General features: G+C 42.1%; 1 protein-coding gene across 3 annotated transcripts in view; it reads left to right on the top strand.

Annotated features, from left to right (window-relative positions):
* Nucleotides 1–401: 401 nt before the first annotated feature.
* klf12b (Kruppel like factor 12b) overlaps nt 402–6615 on the top strand; it is a 49519-nt gene continuing 43305 nt past the window's right edge. Inside the window, exons 1-2 of one of the 3 annotated variants that reach the window (XM_017303777.1) lie at nt 403–582; nt 747–850. The gene's annotated coding sequence lies outside the window, so the exon portion shown is untranslated. Of the gene's footprint in view, nt 583–608; nt 851–6615 lie in introns of those variants that run through there. The other 2 variants (XM_017303779.1, XM_017303778.1) reach the window with 2 other exon arrangements.

The following is a 6615-nucleotide window of genomic DNA, read 5'->3' as shown; positions in this document are numbered from 1 at the left end:
TGAATATGCAAACTTGCTTGAAATTCTAGCTGAAAATGTAAACAAATGCAGATAACCATATGACAAACAGGCTTTTTTCCCATTAAAGATGATTTATTGTTGTAAATAATCTTAATATGGTTGTTTTTTGGGCGGAGTGGTAGGAACAGGGAATTTTAAATTAATTTTAATGCAACATGGAACTTTTAAGGTGACAAATTATTATGACATCAAATTATTGAATTTGAAAAAATATATTCATACATCAAATTTACTGTTAATTCATTGTTACTATAGCACAGGCATTACAAATCATCTTCAGAAAGTTTAAGAAGAGCAGCCAAACAGTTACGGTAATAACTTGAGTGTATTTGCTTCCCCTTCTACTCCGTCCCCTTTAAACGGGGAGGTGCAGCGGCGCAGCCCGGGGCGCACTGAGGGAGTCCGGGCTGGCTGAGAACGAACGCGTCGGAAACCTCCCCGGAGGGGCCCCATGTAATTCGATGCACGCTGTTAAAGCTTAGAGTATATTGTCTTCCCTTTTCGCTTATGAAGCCTCCACCCACCGGCCCACCCTACATTTAGCGGATCATGTGACTCGGGGTAAGTCATTTGCAAGTACAACAGTTCTCTGTGCGCTCCCATTCATTTCCTGAGAACTGCCCGAGCCGAGCAGCTGAGAGGCAGAAGGGAAGGGGAGGGAGCCGCTCTCACACACACTCACACATCTACACGCACACACACTAACACTCCGCACATTCACGCAGAGTGAGAGGAGAGAAGAGGAAAGGGAGAGGAGGAGACGAGACAGAGAGGACTGTGGAAAGGAAAACAGTCTCCTAGTCTCCACGGCTCTGCAGCTTTTGACAAGGTATGTGCGTTTTTCTCGTCCTCTGCTCACAGTGCCCGTCTCCGTCAATGTGTGTGTGTGTGTGTGTGTGTCTTGCTTCATTCGTCACGTTGTTGTGCTTTGTGGTTGTGAGCTCAGCGCACCTCGCTCAGCTGTCATTGCTCTGTCAAAACGGATGACATCTCAGATCACCTATGGCATTGTGTTTGGTGTCCGTCAGTGTTGGGGTCGGGGGAAACAAGAGACCCCCCCCCRCACCCTGAGTGATGGTCACTGGGCATGAAACCTCCATTGTCAGTGTGTGTTCGTGGGCTGTCATGAGCAGAGGAAACAGAAAAGTGATTACACTCGAGAGTGAACAAGAGCAGCATCCGGACTTCAGCTGTGCCGGGGCTGGTTGTGGTTCAGCTCTCCTGCCTGTCTTGAGTCCAGATCAGCTCAGCGGTGCCCCACTGTAGTACAGTAACACTGGCTCAGTGTCTCGATGGGAGCGCAAAAAAAAAAGTTTACTGCTGTTGTTTGCATCTCTTAAAGTTGTTTATGCCTGAGTGTGCAATTTCTCTGGGTGTGCGAGAGACCCGGCTTGTTTGCCTGAACTCCAACCAACCCAAAATGTTAGCAACGGGTTAAACATTAGACGGCTCGGGTAGCAGAGGAAGGACGCTGGTGTGTGTGTGCGCGTGTGTGTGCGTGTGTGTGTGTATTAGTGTGTGTGGGGGAGTGTTGCAGGGGTGGTGTCTTGGATGTCATCGGCGGTGCTCTCACTTCCAGGGCAATAGTCATTGGTATTGATGGGTGGCTGTCACCACGGCAGAGAGCCACCGGGCAGGGGAGAGTGGCCGTGGGCTGGCCCTTAGCTGTTATTTTCAATTACAGGGGTCCAGGGCAGAGCTGACAGCAAAGGCATTTGTACATCCAGAGAGGGAGGAGGCAGAGGAGGAGGAGGTGGAGGAGAGTGTGGGTTGTGTGTGTTTGTGTGAAGGGGGTGGGTGGGCAGAGGAGAGTGGGTGGGTAGGAGAGAGGAAGGTTGGAGGGGGCCGAGACTCTGGCCTCTGCTCCTGGGTTTGATGTGGAAACTAAGCTCTGACCTCTGTGACTTTACCCACGCGATGCGAAGAGGCCCTGACTTGTCTTTATCTGCGCGTCAGCTGTCGGGTGTTTGTGCTTCACTGTTCTCGCATTCATAGAAAGTCAATTTGTCAATGCACTGTGCATGTCTCCGTGTGTGTGCGTGTTTTCAGTGGAGGCTAAAATCTTCCATCTGCCGGTGTTGAATACCCATAAATGTTCCCGGTCGATTCAAGAGTCTGAGTAAATTTTCCCCGTACGCTTAGTAAGAGATATATATCTGTTCTTCTATTTCCACAGCAGGGGAGCGTGTGAGTGTATGTGTGCGAGAGTGGATCAGACCCCCCGTGGCTCTTGGATGTTCAGGGAGGGAGATTAGCGCCCATTTAAAGTCTCACTTGAACCCATTCACAAAGGGGCCGTATTCTTGCGCATGAATAAACATGCTGATATCATCGCTAAGAAGTTAGAGAATTGATGCATTGCTCCAATATTTTGAACTGCTGATGGTCACATCAGCAAGAGTTTACTTCTGTTTGTTATGCCGTAGTGATAAAGATATATAGGGGAAATTTTAAATCGTCAGCTGTCAATATCATTTACTAAAAGTTGGTGCAACACTGACCATTTTTTCTTGTCAAAGGATTATCATAGTAAAGAATTGTCCCACCCAGCAAAATGCCAAGCCACAAGATTCTCATGGTATGATAACGTTGCTTTATTGGTTGGCACTAACCTCAAGAAATTGGTCTTTCTCGAGAAAGTCTGTCAACCAGCTGACCAGCAGTGCACAGTGGCACGTGGTAGATGAATGCTGTGTTACTCCACACCTCTTGTAAGCTCCCATATTTTTTTTATACTTTCCCTGAAAATCTACATATAAAGGACTTTGAGCAGTAGGAAATGTTGGTGGTTATGAAACTAACAATTTGATACCCAGAAACCAACTCATGCCTCGTCAACAAGGACCTCTGGTTTTGAGGTTTGACATGCCAATTTAAATTTTCTTTTTTGTCAACTTTAATAACACACACGGCCAATCTTAGCAAGTCACCTCGACGTAAACCTAGTTTTATTTGAGCAATTTAAAAAAAAAACAACTCATAAAATTTAATAAATGCCCTGCAGAGTCATTTATGGATGTTTTAGTGTTGAATCCAATTCAACATGAAGTAGTTGCGACAAAGAATACGTCCCTCGTTAAACTCAAAAGTGGACCATGGAAATTTAGTGTTTAATGATTGGCTTAAAGACCAAACATGTGCTGGTTTCCATTTGTAACTTGGGGTTTCTACCAAGATCTAATGGCACGGGCACAATATTTCTCATCAAAGTGAAGTCCGTCCCGTAAAGCCCTGTCCAGTTGCTGTCAGCGTGTGACTTCGTCAGGTGGAACAAGTGCGAGCTAGTATTACGAGACCAATGTATGAAGGTGAGGGTGTTAAGCTTGACACCCTACATCTAAGTTTTAGACTCTTATTTTGAAATAAGACAGGAGATAGTTTCCATGAGTCATGATAAAAAGCTTTTGGTTTCAAACCTTTCATCAGTCTTCATCCACCATGTGGGCAAGATTCCATCATTTCTAAATTGTCTCTGTGGTCATGTTTTAAGTACCTGTTCTCAAAAAAATTAACATTTACACATTAACAGTCAAGATACAAGTGATAAGTAAGCACAAACGCTAAAAATAGCTACAGTTGAGTCTTCTGTTTTTGCAGAAAACACTTTTGCACCAATTAGCGTTGCTGTTACTGTGACCTGGTAGTGCCTCTACGGTGCATTCACTGGTCACAAACAAATTCTGAACAGTGGGTCACTGATCAGGGCAGCTCAAGCTGAAAATCAGTCTCTGCATCTCTATGCATGTCTACTGTAATAATTCAGCAGCGGACTAACAAATGCAGCAAAAGTTAGTGTCGGTCTCAGCGCTTCCAACAGGCAGTAAACTGCTTCATCTGATCAACTCTAGATAAGAATCTAAAATTCTTTGGTTAAATTCTTCTAAAAAAAAACAAACTTTGAGATTCATTAAATATTTTTTTTAAGTTTTCAAAAACATGAAAAGGTATTAGGATCGCATTGTTTTAGCTACTAGCGTTGAAGTATTGGGAAAAAGAAAACAACCACCAGTCATAGCCAATCAAGTAAAAATTGGCAGATTGAACGGTGTTTCAGACAAATCAAGCCTCCAATAGAGTTCTTCTGTTTATTCAAAGGATTCTTTCATTCTGAGGCGACAAAGCTGGACAGCTTTCAAGGCTGAGAACATCACTGGCACATCTGCTGTGGTAAAGACGAAAACTGTTTAGCTTATAATAATTGTTTCTCAGAAGGCTGAGCCATTAACTCAGCTATCAATTAGCAGTATTTGCGCAGGCATAAGTTTCATCTGACGCTAGTGTGACAGCTGTAAGCAACAAAAACAGCACAGAACTGTTTCAGATAAGTTGTATGTGTTCAATAATGAGTTTGTCTGAAAAGAAAATAATGTTAGGAACTGCAATTCACTAAACAGAAACTGTCTTAAAAAAAACCTCTCTGTGAAACTCTCATATGTTACTTTCATTACATTATTTTTTAAGGATATCGGTTTAAATTTTTGCCCAGGGCATCTTTTCGGTTGACCACACCGTTATTTGTTGCTGTCATTTTCATATCAGTAGATTCAATTAAACGTGTTCGCCAAATTCCAATTAAAAATCAATGTGTTGTGTGGGARCTAAAGCTTTACAAGATCACAATGCTACTGTAGCTGTTTGCAGAGATCATCTGSCCGCTGCCATGAGAATTTATGTTTTTTGGATGGACAGGGGTTTGCATAGATATGAACTGTTCGCTAATAGTGGAATCCTTGATCAGCAAAACATTTGGAATAATTACAAACTAAAGTGTTAATTTATAGGAAGAAGGTTAAACCAGATTCAAATTGGAATCATTCATACATAAACGGGGGTTTGTCTTAATTACAGCCAAATTGATGTGAACATGTAAAATATGAGGTTGTGTTCACGAGCGTAATTACTTTCAGTTTGACTTCCTTGATAGCAGGTGTGAGCATCCTTTCTGCTGTGTCTACGCAGCAACTGGTCCATAGTTAGCAGTAACATTAATACACTCAATTAACTTGAGAACTTGCTGTATATTATGGTGCTTGAAAGAGGTGCTAGTTAATGAATTGTGTAAGTGCTCCCAAGAGTCAAATACACATTTTGTATCAAGGAAATGTACTTTGAATATAAAACCATGAACAATTTTGTTGTGTGCTAACGTGTCAGGATATTTATAGCGTCTTTTAGAAACACTGCCAACAGTTTACACATGTTTCATCTTTAATTCCACATGGCAACGTTTTCAGACTTTATATTATTCCCTAAACCCACATTGCAATAGTTTTCACCTTACGGATATATGTGAACAAATACGCTTATTTCAGTCAACAGCATGATGGCTCGCACATGTTTATAGTTTTTTCCCACAGCCGCAACTAGCTAGCTGTTCAAGGACATATGATAGAAATCTTTACAGGTGTGTGTGTGTGTGGGTGCGTGTGTGTGCGCGTGTGTGTGTGTGTGTGTGTGTGCATATGTGTGTGTGCCAGTTGTAAAAGCCAATCTAACAGATAGACTTTATCAGTCCATCAACTCTGCTCTGCCTTGGATGTTTAATTACTGGGTGAGATTCCTTCACTGAAGGCATCCTCTGTTTGTCGCAGTTCRCAAAACACAAGTTKAGCTCCTGCTGACTGAATCTTTCAAGGAAGATGCTGTGGTTTGGTCGTGCCAACAACATATAGGGGCCAATTCATATTCATGGGGATTGAATTCCCCAAATTACCCCCTAATCATCTGGGTTAACTACTGACATATTGAGTGACTGCTCATTGATCCAAGGGGGTGTTATGGAGCGTATCTGCATTGACTGCAGATAGAGTGCAGTGTACTACAGTACACGGCTGGATTCATGTCTAACTATAAGACAAGAGGAAAGAAGAACATGGAGTGAAATRAAAYGAGTAAGGGCTTATTGTTTACAGTTTAGGGACCCGTTTAGAAGAAGTATTAACAACACACACTATAGAGAAATCATTCAAATATGACAGATGACAGATTTAGCACACACATCAATAAAGTTTCATTACTGTTCATACAAAATGTTGATAAAATTGTAAAATATTCAATAATCCTCCCAGCRTCGGTTGACCCTAGTCTGATGCTGGGAGGCCAGGGTCTCCTGAGTAAAACTATAACACAGATGGAGAGGATGTCTCCGCTTTATTCAGTTGCATATGAAATGATAATCAATTTACCTGTGCTTATTTTACATTTCCACAGCRTACAGTAAGATTTAACATTGTTTGCGCCTTGCAAATTGGAAGTCCCTGAGCTGTTATTTCATCATGTCAGGAAAAGACAAAGTGTTCCCTCCCTCAGTGTTTTCTCTTGTGGATACAACCTTTGACCCGGGTCTCCAGTCCACGTTTGTTTACCAAATTGAGTTAAGGCTGTCCACAATGTTCTGGAGCGTGTGTTTTTAGGGACTGCGAGATACAGAGACAAAGTGCAGAAGGTGTTGTGCAACAGCAAGTGATGTCAAATAGTAGTGAAAATGTGTAAAACAAATTATCTATCTATCTATCTATCTATCTATCTATCTATCTATCTATCTATCTATCTATCTATCTATCTATCTATCTATCTATCTATCTATCTATCTAT

Source organism: Poecilia reticulata, linkage group LG2 (assembly GCF_000633615.1).
Source record: "Poecilia reticulata strain Guanapo linkage group LG2, Guppy_female_1.0+MT, whole genome shotgun sequence".
Lineage (NCBI taxonomy): Eukaryota > Metazoa > Chordata > Actinopteri > Cyprinodontiformes > Poeciliidae > Poecilia > Poecilia reticulata.
This window is presented reverse-complemented; position numbering and strand designations above follow the sequence as displayed.